This window comes from Bos grunniens, chromosome 15, assembly GCF_055505025.1.
Source record: "Bos grunniens cultivar Pamir isolate PY7600 chromosome 15, Bosgru_T2T1.0, whole genome shotgun sequence".
NCBI classification, from domain to species: Eukaryota; Metazoa; Chordata; class Mammalia; order Artiodactyla; family Bovidae; genus Bos; species Bos grunniens.
The window spans coordinates 30,762,027-30,774,769 of NC_141179.1; the positions used below are offsets into that span (position 1 = coordinate 30,762,027).

Consider the following 12,743-nt stretch of genomic DNA (forward strand, 5'->3'; position numbering starts at 1 on the left):
CTGCCTCTCACCCATTATCGCCTCACTAGGCTGAGGTTTCGGGATGAGGCTGCTGCCTCCTGTCCTGTGTGACTCCCCCAGAAGCAACCCCACAGCAGGTGGGGCAGTGAGGAAGGTGCCTGAGTGCCTGCTCACTGGACACTAAGTGGGTGGCCTGGGCCCTTGCCCCTCTACTCGGTGATGAGCAGACAGGCAGGTGGGAGAACTTCCAAGGAGCCGGCAGGGGCATCCTGACTTGGGCCTCTCTGCCCACGGCCCACTGTTAACTTTGTCCGCTATTTCCACCTTAACCATCTTTGCCACATTTTTGCTGAGTAACTAATTGTCCTTAAGGCAATTTTGCCGAAAAAGATAAAATAATAAAAAAATAAGAGGGACATGAAAAAGGACATAGTGAAACAGGAGAAAGGAGAAAGAAAATTGTTGTTTAGTCGCTACGTTGCGTCTGACTCTTTTGCGACCTCATGGACAGGCTCCTCCGTCCATGGGATTTCCCAGGCAAGAATATTGGAGTGGGTTGCCATTTCCTTCTCTAGGGCTCGAACCCGCGTCTCCTGCATTGGCAGGTGGGTTCTTTACCACTGAGCCACCGGAGAAGGTGTGTGTGAATGCATGGCAATACTGTACTGAGAACTGATTTTGTTTTGTGGGTTGTCCTTGTGTAAGCAGTAAGCACTTGCCTACCAAGTCTTTCATTCATAGTATTTTATACTTTTTTTTTGCTTGTTGATTCATCTCCTCATCTGGCATTGGACTTTTTCTTTTTTTACTGAAGTTTCTTCCTTCATTGAGAGAGGCATCAGTTTCCAAACATTAGGGTACGTGTTTGTAACTGACCCTTGAGTCGCATTGGGAAAGCCTCCACACTGTTCTTAGCACATCATCTCATGTCTGCTGATAGACTCAGAAAAGTTTTATGGGAAATACAGGCTCAACTCTGTGCCTTGGAGGCTCTTGGCCTCTTTCTCCTTGGCCTCTTTCTCCTTGGCCTCTTTCTTTTCCAATGTAGTGTGTTTAAAAACATAAAACCAACTCTTAGGGCAAACTGTTATCTTCTGTCAGCTCAATAAAGCCACCAGTAATATCATTAACTGGAAGAAAAGCATCTCAACCAGATGAAACCAAACTGTCAACCAGTTATTTCATCTTTCACGGCAAAATTGCCTCATAGCCAATTCGTCATGTGGCCAAATGTTTGCAGTAAAAATGCTTTCAGTGAAAGTACCTAGAACTGCTATTGTTAGCAGGGTCAGGTAGGGCATAAGGGGAACCCTTGGAGTTCGGGGTTTGGGGCCACTGAGGACAAGGATCCCAGAGGTGTGAAATTGGGAGGGGCTGGGAAGACTGATAAGGGTTGAAGACCCTCCCTTACCTTCCCCCCACACTAGACTCAGGGACTCAGAACCCAATCTGCTCCCCCACCCCATCCGCGGGATGCAGGTGGGGTAGAATATCCCTCGTTCTTTAGATTGGGTGGATTGGGAGGTTTTCAGAGAGGGGCACACCCCACCCCAGCGACTCTGATAGCTGCAGGCACCACCAAAAGGGAGAAGAAAGGGCTAGATGGGGGTGGGGCCTAGGAACAGGGCCCGTCTCTGTGCAGAAGAGGTGGGTCGGAAGCCTTCTCTGGGTTTCATCACCATCACCATCATCATCATTTCTCATTTATGAAGAAGGAGGCCTCCCTTCCTGGAACTTCACTCAACAAATGCTTATTGGACCCCTACCGAGTATTAGGCATCATCTGGGGTGCCCCTAGTTCCCCTCTTCCAGGAAGCCCTTCTGGACTCTCATCACCTCTCACTCAGCCGACACCTCTATTCTATTGCCCAACTGCATATTACTTGAGTCTGCACCCTTTTCTGTTTCCTGACATGTGTGTTTAGCATGTTTTCTATTGTATCCCCACTGTCTCTAAACAGACCACAGTCCTTGTGGGAGAGGGAAGGAGCCGGGTTTGGCCTTGGGTTGAGCTGATCATGTCATGGCTGATGCCGGCAGAATACCCTACAGACTCTGTCTGGTTCCCTGAACAGCTAGGGCAGGTTCTTCAGCTGTCTGGTGGGCAGAAGGCACTATCCCTTCTTCCCCACAGGCTCCCTTCTTTTCTTCTATGAACTTTTTATTTTGTGTTGGGATGCAGCCGATTAACAATGTTGTGATAGTTTCTGGTGAACAGCGGAGGGATTCAGCCATACGTATACAGGTATCCATTCTTCCCCTGATTCCCTGCCCATCCAGCCTGCCACCTAACATCGAACAACGTTCCCTGTGCTATACAGTAGGTCCCTGTTGGTTATCCATTTTAAAGACAGTAGTGTGTACATGAGAAGTAGAGGCTGCCCCAGATGTGGGAATCAGGACCACCAAAAAGGTACCACGGTGGAGCTCAAAGGACCATGCAATGCATCGTTTACATAGGAGATGAAGGTCCAGAGTGGCTGGGTCACTCACGCAGGGATACAGACAGTAGCACCCGCCCCAGTGTCTTGGCACTCTGCCGTAAAAATAAACCCAGGTTCTCAGCTAACTTTCTCGGTGGTGTCCCTCCTGTAGTGTAACCTCAGCGTCTCCACTGGCACACAAACACCAGTTACAGTACTGCGATCACAGGGCCTGTGGGCTAGCCTACACTGGGCTTGGTGGGCAGGTAGGTCAAGGGACTGGGGGCAGGGATGGAGGCCCTGTTGGAGTCCAGTGACTGGGTGTCAGGTGCTAGGTTAGGAACAGGGACTTTCAGGAATCCAGGTTGGGGGCACCTGCAGGGGGCTGCTATGTGCAGAGCAGGGAAAAGCCAGGGAGGTGGGGAGTGAGGGGGGAGAGTGCCCGTGTCCTCGGCAGAGGGGTTCTTGCATCCAGGGGATGTCAAAGAATGAGTCCGTTGCTTTTCCTGACCTTGAGCACTGCTTATTTTGTCCCTGGTCATCATATGAGTCTAGGGTCTGGGATCCAGGTCTGCACCTGTGCCTCAGTTTCCCCACTGGTGCTGAGACTGGGCAGTTTGGGCCTCCTTCATGGCTTCTCAGAAGTGCTGAGCCAACAAGGCAGGCGTCGGGCCGGCCTCCGAGACGTCATGGACCTGCAAAAGCCCCAGCTCAGCAACAAAACACAAAGGCTCTTCAGTTGTGGCCGACAAACCTGCTCCCCAAGGCCCTGCCCTGCCTGCCATTGAGCTAATCCAAGGCTGGGGCCACAGGTTCCCACGCAGTTGGGTGTGTCTCAGAGTGTGTGTGTGTGTGCGTGTGCGCGCGGACAGGTAGAGGGAGCGGGGAGAGGCGCTTTCCTACCCATACCACCTGGACCAGTTTCTCCTCCTAAGCTTTGAAACCTCAGACCCCTCTTCTCCCTAGCTTAGCAGGTGGGACTGGGCCCGTGTGGTGGGTGAAGGCCGGGGAGGGGCATTCAGAGCATTCGGACATGGACTGCCTCTTCTTCTGTTCCCCACTCTTTTCCAGAGTCTCTGCCCTGGTGCCCTCAGTCGGGTGGGCAGAAGTGGCAGGCCTGGGTGGAGACGCTGGGCTTCCCAACAAGGCCTCTCTGAAACCAGCATCCTTTGGGATCCATCTCTAGGGCTTTCCAGGGATGCTCCCTTGCTCCCTGCCCTGGAACTGGCAGAAAGGAACAGGACATCCGGTGAGAAACCAGCTAAGTGGTAAGTGGGGATGACTCACCCACTGTGGGGGGTGGGGAAGGGCCACCAGATGAAACCTTGCTGAGTCAGCACAGTGACCTAAAGGTTATAGGTGCCCTCCTCCCAGCCCTGCTACATTTTCCAAATGTCAGCTCCCAGGGCTGGCTGGCTGGCTGGCTCTTCTCTTTCTCGTGTCACAACCTGGCCTCCTGGAGGACAGGTTGGTGAGGCAGAGGGGGAGATGTGAAAGCAAGCCCCATTCTGGGGTCATCTTCTCTGGGAAAGTCTTGCCAATCAGTGTCACCTGGACGCAGTCGTTCTGTCAGCAGGAACCCGCATGAGCAAGGCTCTCACTGAAGTCCTTTGAACTTGTCCTATCTCGCATCTACACCCTGGGCATGTTTCCCTGTTGGTTCAGGAACTTTCCAAGAGCCCAGGCTACACCTCCAGCCTCCAGTCTCCCTGCTACATCTAGGATGGGGCCCAGGGTGACGAGGGCAGAGGGCTTGGCGAGGAAAATGAACAGCAGCTGGCCCAGCTCTTGTGCCTGCAACCCCTAGCACCCCTCACCTGGTCTGGGGGCGTGAGGGCCCGAGTCTGCCCCACGCCCCTGTTAGCTCAGCACGAAGGCTTCCCTTGCCTCCTGCAGCACGTGGCCTTTGTCTGGTGGGCTTCTCTCTGGGAGCGGTGCCTCCTGGGGTGGCCTCAGGCTGTCCTGGGTCCTTGAGTCCCCTCCACATCCACCTTGCCAGCAGAGGTGATAACATCCCATGATCCCACAGTCGGTGGCTAATTGCTACTGTCCGAATCCAGGCGCCTCCACCCTCATTTGGGGTCACAGAAACTGCCGATGTTTTCTTCTTGGCTGATGCACCCCCCAACCCCCAACTCCCCACACAGGGCTGGCTAATGATGGGCTGTGGAGCTGGCGCCTGGCGCCTCGGGCGGGTCAGCACAGTGCGTGGGAGAGGAGGGGGCGCGGCAGCCTGGGAAAAGCCCCAGAAGGAGCTGGAGTGGGAGCCCAGGATCTTCCAGGCAGGCCGGGCCAGCCCTGCTCTCTGGCAGTGTAGAAGCCCCGGGGGAGTGGTGGTGGTGGGGGCTGCTCCAGCAAGTCCTATCTCTCCCTGAAACCCAGCAGGACGGGTTGGGGGACAGGGATGAACCTGGGAGCGAGGCTTTGCCTTCTCCCTCTGAGGAGCAAGTGCCCAGGGACGCCTGGACGGCTCTCCTACAGGCCTGATTCATGCTAGCTGCCCATCCCCAAAGCCCAGGGCAGCCTGGTCCCAAGCGGCTCCTGACTCCCCTCAGCATCCCGGGAACAGGAGCCTCTCTCGGTTCTGTCCCCTCCTTCCATCGCCAGCCTCCAGGGTCCACCTCTCGGTCCTCTCTCTTCTGCTCATCGTGTACCTGCCACCTCTTCTCTGACCAGGTGGTGGGAAGAGAGGGTTCCTAACTGGACGTTGGGAGAGGCAGGCTCTGGTCCCCATTGCTTGGCACCTTTATTCTGTATGGCCTTAGGTAGGGCGGTTTACTTTTCTGACCTCAGTTTCCTTTTCTGTAAAATAAGAGTTGGACCCCCTGACCCTGGAGGACTCGACTTTGGATGTCACCTGTCCAGCTCTCTCTGCCCCAGCTCTGCACTTGGCCTTGGATCAGCCTCTGGAACTTCTCTATCCAGCAGCTGCTCTACCTCTGTATACTGCCCAGCTCCTCCAGGAAGACTGATTAAGTGGCAAGCCAGGAACATCCAGGCTGCACAACAGCAGAGCTGGGGTGCACAGGGCTCTTCCAGGGACACATAATCACCAAGCTCAGTTGATACTAGTTCCTAAATGCCTTTGATTTCATCTTTGTTCTCCATCCCCTCTGGCCCCAATCCAGACTTCTCCTAAATCTCCTCACCCCAGTTCAGCCCCTTCCCTGCCTCTCCACCTCCAGCAGAGTCTCACTTCCTTATTTTCTCAACATTCCTGGGCTGGGAAATCCCAGTTAAGTAAGCCCCAACCCCTTTCCTTTGAACCCAGCACCTGCTATCTCATCCGGTTGCCTTGACCCCTTCTCCCCAGGCCTTGCCCCTGGGGCAGGCCACAGTCACCTCCCACACTGCCTACTGTACTGTTGTGACACAGATACAAACCTGCCTCCAGGCTTGCCCGTTTAACCCATTTTCCGCTCTTTAAAACATAAAATCATGGTTTAAAATCCTTCCATGGCTTCCTGCAGCCCTGAAGATCAAGTCCAAAGTCCTTTTGGGCTCTGGGTCTCATCCTGGGCATTCCAGCCTCCAGCAGCCTCCTCCTGCTCTTTCTCTCCCACCACGTGGGACAAGAGCACCAGTTCCCTGCCATGTTCTTCCCTCTGTTAAACACATGCCCTAGGGACTTCCCTGGTAGTCCAGTGGCTAAGTCTCCCCGCTCCCAAGGCAGGGGGCCCGGGTTTAATCCCTGGTCAGGGAACTAGATCCCACATGCCTCAACTAAGAGTTTTCAAAAGTGAAAGTGGAAGTCATTCAGTAGTGTCCAACTCCTTGTAACCCCGTGGACTATACAGTCCATGGAATTCTCCAGGCCAGAATACTGGAGTGGGTGGCCTTTCCCTTTTCCAGGGGATCTTTCCAACCCAGAGATCGAACCCAGGTCTCCTGCATTGCGGGCGGATTCTTTACCAGCTGAGCCACAAGGGAAGCCCAAGAATACTGAAGTGAGTAGTCTATCCCTTCTCCAGTGAATCTTCCTGGAAAGTGAGCCATTGCAGACGGATCCTTTACCAACTGAGCTATCAGGGAAACCCAAGAGTTTTGATGCCACAACTAAAGATAATGTAATGTGCAACTAAGACTTGATGCAGTCAAATAAATAAAAAACAAACAGAACACATGCCCTACTACCTGCCCACACCTCTTCATCCTTCCTGAAAGCCCTTAGCCATGACTTCTGGGGAAGCCTTCTCCCCCAGATCCCACGAGTGAGGTGTTCCTGCACCCTGAGGGCCCTAGAATCTCAGCTTTCACCGGTCATGGTATTTCCCCTACTGAGTGGAAAGACCAGGACTTCAGCCCTGTGCCTGGGGTCTAGAAAGCATAAGGGGCCTCAAGGGGTTGCTGGAGAAGACTGTGAGCCAGCTAGGGTCCCGGGCCAGGCTTCGCCATTTCTCAGGTCTGACTGCGGCTTCCTGCAAATTCTACTTTAGCTGAGGGGCGGGGCCTGTATGGGAAGACACAGTATGGTGTGGCCAGGTAGGGGCGGAGGACAGAGGCAGAAGGTGAGGCCTTGCATCTGCCCAGAAGGGACGCAGGTGAGGGTGTGAATCTCCTCCTTCTAGAGGCAACCAGGAAGCCACACCATAAAGAGTGCAGGTCTGTCTGACCTCTCATAGGTCCCTCAACCCCACGTCCTCTGCTTGCTCCCTGCTTGCCACTTCCAGATTCTTCCCTCTGTCCTCAGCCCCAGTTCCTAGCACCCAGTCCCACTTTCTGCCTCACTCCAGACCATAAGGTGAAAAATGTTCTTCTCACCCCAGTGACCTATGGCCCTGAGGCCCCAAGGGCCTGCTCCCCAGGTCTCAGCCCTGCTAAGCCGGCACGCTCCCCAGCTCCACACCACTTCCTCTACAGCCTGGATTTCTCCCCACCTGGCCAGGCTTTTTCAGGCTCCAAGGACCTGGAACCACCTGGCTCTCAGCCCGGCATTCGGACAGGTCCCTTCTCTACGGCTGACACCAGCCCTCTCCACCCCAGTTGCTGCAGACGACACGTCTCCCAGCAGACACATGGCAGCCTGGATTCCCCTCAGCAAGTGTGTTTTTAATGACACATCTTGGGAAGTGTAGGCAGCAGCCTCCTTGGAAGGCTAGTGTGGGGGTGGGAGAGGCTGGGGGCTGCGATAAAACACAGGGAGAATCCCCAGGCCTCCCAAGGAGAACCTTCTAAAAGCTAAGGGGTGACAGATGCATTGGGCCAGCCCTTGGCTTCCATGCCAATGGTCACCACCTGTATAGAAGTAGAGGTCTCTTGGTCTGCCTCTTACCGGGAAGGGCCTTTCGGACCACCCCAAGGCCCAGCTCTGCCAAGCTCTGCCGAAGCCCTGTCTAGCTCTAGGCAGCTGCCTGCCCCAGTGGCTGGGGGCTGGGCCTGTGCGGGGAGGGAAGGCAGTCAGGTGGGTTTATACTGCTAGCTTCAGGGAAGGTTCATTCTAAAAGGGCAGGGTTAGGGAGACTGATAGGGGAGGGGTTAAGAGGATATGGGGGTGGAGTATACAAGTAGTTCACTCGTCCATGAGCACTGACTTTGGACTCAGATAGACCCAGGCTTCTGTCTGCTCCTTATTTGCTGGGTGACCGAGCAAGTTGCATCAACCTCTCTGTGCTTCAGTTTTCTCACACATAAACTCAGGACTTCTTTGGGGGTCCAGTGGTTAAGAATCTGCCTTCCATTGCAGGGGCTGTGGGTTCGATTCCTGGTTGAGGAACTAAGATCCCACATGTCGCAGGGCAACTAAGAAGACCCAGTGCAGCAAAAAAATAAATAAACCATAAATAAATAAAAATAAAAAAAGGAGGGGGAAGCATATAGGACTGTCTCCTGGGGTGGATTTGAAAATTAAAGAGTTCACATCAGCTCTTAGCACAGTGTGTGACTACACAAACGGTTGTATTATTGTCAGTATTGTGGTCTTGGGGAGAGGAGCTGCGGAGCAGTCGGGTGGCTGGTTCCATCCCAGCTCTACCAGCCCATCCCTGAGTGGGTCCCTGTCGTGGCAAGACCATTGTCCCAGAGCCTGGGCCCTCAGCGTCGACACTGCTGACACTTGGGGGCTGATAACGCCTGGTGGTGCTGGCTGTTCTGTGCACCGTTAGGGCATTTAGCAGCATCACTAGCCTCTATCTGCTCCATGCAGTAGCAGCTGCCCTCAGGTGTGACAGCCAAAAACATCCCAAGACATTGCCAAGTGTTCCCTGAGGGGCAAACCTGCCTCCAGTTAAGACCACTCGCTTAGGGGAAGGGGCATGGAGCTCAGGCAGGGGTGCTGGAGTGTGGGATGGATGTCCAGGGCAGAGCCTGCTGGGCGAGCAGGGGCAGGGGGACAGGGCTGGGGGCACTCTGGAGGGGATGTGTCCGCATCTGTCGGGGGCAGAGAACTTTAGGCTCCAGTCTGGAGAGGAGGTACATGTTTGGGGGCATAGGTGGAGAGAACCAGAGGCCCAGGGAGTTTGGATCCGACTGCTGTTTGCTGTCAGAACGTGGGTGACAGAGTGGCACGTGGTCCTAAGAGGACAGGAAAGCATGGAGAAGGGAGAGTCGGGGAAAGAGATGCAGACAGGGGGACATGCGCAGAGAGGCCACGGAGACAAGAGGGCTGTATTTCTAAGAGCAGGAACGTGGTCGGCAGCATCCTCCTTCGGCGGGTAAACTGCTATCATTTCGGAAGGATTTTCACCTCATTTGATTCCTGCTTAAGTGAAATCCACAACATGTGTTCTCTGCATTAGTGGAGTGTTTGTGCTTAATTAGTGGCAAATTCTTTCATATTAAAGTCATTACATTTTGCTGTTTGCTCTTCTCACCCCAGGCCTGGCTCGCCTCTGTCTCTCCTTTTAACGCAGGCAGCCTGAGTGCTGCCATGCAGGTTATTCAGCCTCGAGGGCTCAGGAGATGAGCTCATGTACACACTTACGTATACACACACACATGCACACATGTACACACACACGCTTACGTATACACACACACGCTTACGTACACACGCACACATGTACACACGCACACACACTTACGTACACACACACGCTTATGTACACATACACACACGTACACACGCACATACACACTTACGTACACACACACACACATACACACACACTCACCACCCCTCCCTGTGGCATTTAGACCCTCCAGCACCAGCCCTTGTGCCCGTCCCACCCTGGGCTGGCATTTGTGGCTCCCAGCATCTCTGTCCACACCCCAGGCTCCTCCACGTGGGTGGGCAGCTCTGAGTCCTACCCCCCCCCCAACCCCCGTCTCCGGGGGCTCCTCTTAGGAAAGGCTTTAGGGTCAGAATTCTTCCTGCCGGGAGGGACTCTAGGGCTGGAGTGAGAGGGTTCACCCATTCAGGCTGCAGGGTGGGGGCTGGGGCACTGCTGCTCACGGGACAGTGAGGAGGCGGTGGCCCTGCCACTCAGGAGGCCATGTCCACTTATTCCAGCGCTACACGCCCAACAAGGGGGCAGGACTGTTCTGGACTCGCCCTGCCTGTGCAGTGGTGAGGGTCCTGGGAAGCACGCTGGGGTGGGGGCAGGGGAAGATGGGCTCTTGACCCTGCCCCGCAGGAAGTCCTGGATCTCAACCGTCTAGCGCTGAAATGCAGTAGCCCCTAGGAAGACGCTTTGTGGCCAAGACACAGTGGCGACTCTGGACTCATGGACAAGGTGTGAGGGTCAGAAATCAGGGCCCAGGGCAACTTCTTCCCCTCCACCTGCTTCTGATGAGCCTTAAAAGGAAAAGGGGCCTGAGAAGGGAAGGGTGGCTGCTGCAGGCACCACCAAACCTGCTATTTCATCTCTGGGCAGGAAGTAGTGGTTCAGACCAAATGAATGATACTATAGCCACATTGCAGTCCGAGGTTTAGCTCAGATGTAACGTTTCCAGGTAGGGCACGAGGGGCCCCCTCACTGTACTCATGGGTACAAGGACGGAACCAGGTCTTGGGAGGGGGGTCTCCTGGGACACTTTCTGCAGATCATGGGGGCAGGGGATGGGAATAGGGTGTTCTGATGGGGCCTCCCCTGAACCTGGCCTTGGGTTCAGGGAAAGGGTCTTGGGTGCAGCAGGAGGGCCCCTCCCTGAATAATCACTCCTGGATGTCTGGTTGCCGCAACCTGGCCCCAGACTCCAGCAGGTCAGCCTCTCTTTCCACACCTCCTGGTTCAGAATTGCCTTCATCCCCCCAAGAGACTTTCCTGCCAGCCTATGAGATCTGCTCCCAGGCTCCAGGCGGGCAGGGAGAAGACTTGACCTGACCCACTCTGGGCAGCCTTAAACTTCCTTACTGGGCAGGGTCTAGTGTGCAGACAAGACAGGGAGGCAGGAAGCAGGGAACCAGCGAATGCCCGGGTTGCAGTTTCTCTCTGATTGACCTGCAGGTAGTGTTGTCTCAGGAGCTTCCCCAAAGGGTCTCCAGCGGGGGAGCGGAAGAGAGGGTGGCTCGAGGCGGGCCAGGAAGCATCTAAGGACCTGCTGGGGTAGAGAGGAGAAGGAGAAGCCCAGTCCTTGTGCTCCCTTGTTTCATGGGAGAACCCAATCCCCACAGAGGAGAGACTTCTTGATACTGCAGGAATTCAGGCTGAGGTCTGGGTAGCATGCTGAATGACACCTGAGATGGCCTGGGTCACAGGATGGGACAGGTGAGCAGAGCTTCGGGCAAAGGGAAGGGAGAGTCTTTTAATGGTCCTTCCATTACATTCAGACACCCTCCCTTTTTCATATCCCTACACTCAACCTGATCTGGTTCAGCTACCACCCTCAACACTGCTCCTCTCCCCAGTCCAAGGCTCAAGTGAAAGCGACCATTTCTCCTCCAAATGTAAGCCGTCGGTGCTGGATCCTCATCCTCTCTGATAATACCCCTTAGCTGTGAAACCCCAAATTTATCGTACCCACCTCAGGGTTAACCCAGAATAGCATCCTCCTCAACCACCAACGTGAACCCCAATACCAGCCCCAGCCAAGTCTCCATGTCGGTGCCAACCTAGACCACAAGACCTGGGTCACAACCCTAACACGTGTGCTAACCTCTTCCTGGTTTTAACCACAGAATGAAGCAGAATCCTACATGTGATTCTAACCTCAGGTCTGAACTCAGTCTCAGTTCTGTGGTGTCCAGGAAGGCAGGCAGTCACGGCTCATGGTTTTCTTCCTACCCAATAGTTCCCCCTTGGGGTGGCCAAAGAAAGGGGGGTCTTCTAAACTGACAATTGAGTTTCAGGGGGAGGCCAGCTGAGCTTGAAGGCCTCCCTGTGGGGTGGGTCTGTGTCTGACTGGTGGCTCATTCTGTTTTCTCCCCACGCCACCCCATGGCCCAGGACCTTGTGGATACACCCAGTCCCTGGGTTGGTCCTTTCCCCAGCACCCAGGAGGCTGAAAGGAGTGATACATGCTACCCAATTTTTCCTGCTGCAATTTTAGCATCAGCGGTCACCAGCAGAGGGACCTACGATCGTGTCCTACAACCTTCCCGAAGCCCAGCATCTTTTACCCGTAAAATGGGCTTAAGCACATACACCCCTTAGGCTGGAGTAAGGATGGAGTGAGGGCCTCTGTGTAAAATGACCTCCGTGGTCCCAGGGTCTTGGGATTCCTGCTGCTTGCCCTGCAGTGCTCCCAGCACTGGGCTGCCATCTGCCTTCCCTTGCCCTTCTCTTTAGCTCCTTTTCCTGGCCGCACTGAAGTCATCTCCCTCTTCTTGGCAAAACGCTGAGAGGACAGGTCCCTGCCACTGTCATAGCCCATCCTCTCTCCACCCTAGCAGGCAGGTGGGGTGAGAGGGGACTTGAGAGGAAGGAGGAGAAAGCACCAAGCCCTGGTCATTGCCCCCCCACCCCAGCCCTGTGCACTCTCCCCTGCTATTGGCAATGCCAGAGTTTCGAGTGTGTGTGTGGGGTCTTCCTTCCCATTCTCCCCACCTGTCTTCCCTGCCATCCCTCTGCCCAACATGAATCTATCAGGAACCTCGCCCAGTCCCACTTCCAGCTCAGACTTGTTGGGGTTTCAGGAGTCGCTGGGTAGGGGCTGGCATGCCGGGACCTGCTTCTCGTCCTGCCTTGTGGAGAAAGCGAGCACGTAGGCGGCAGGGCACGGTGCCCAGCTGCGAGGATGCAGCCCAGCCTCTGCGGCCACCTGCCTCCCTTCCCTTCCCCTCCCTCCCTCTCCTTCCCATTCCCATGCCCTCCTTGCCCTGCCCACAGCTCTGCCAGGCGTGGTCCCTGAAAGCCCAGCAGGGGCCCCCGGAGGGAGCAGGTATGCGCATGGGGAAGGGGCCGGCCCCCACATTCTGCTAAGTCTGGGAAGGGTGTTGCTCCGACCTGCTGCCTCTCCAAGACTGAGCCCCTCCCTTAGCAG

General features: G+C 55.1%; 1 protein-coding gene and 1 long non-coding RNA gene across 4 annotated transcripts in view; one reads left to right on the top strand and one right to left on the bottom strand.

The window, feature by feature from the left end:
- LOC147357593 (nectin-1) overlaps positions 1 to 12,743 on the bottom strand; it is a 72,461-nt gene that overhangs the window by 21,504 nt on the left and 38,214 nt on the right. The window lies entirely within an intron of this gene.
- On the top strand, positions 619 to 6,500 carry LOC147357594 (uncharacterized). Of its 3 annotated transcripts, none has more exons than XR_015141449.1 (3): positions 3,009 to 3,358; positions 3,456 to 3,652; positions 5,199 to 6,500. It is a non-coding gene; the product is annotated as an uncharacterized LOC147357594 (long non-coding RNA). The 3 variants fall into 3 exon arrangements; XR_015141450.1 differs by having other exon boundaries at positions 3,571 to 3,652; XR_015141448.1 differs by having other exon boundaries at positions 619 to 3,652.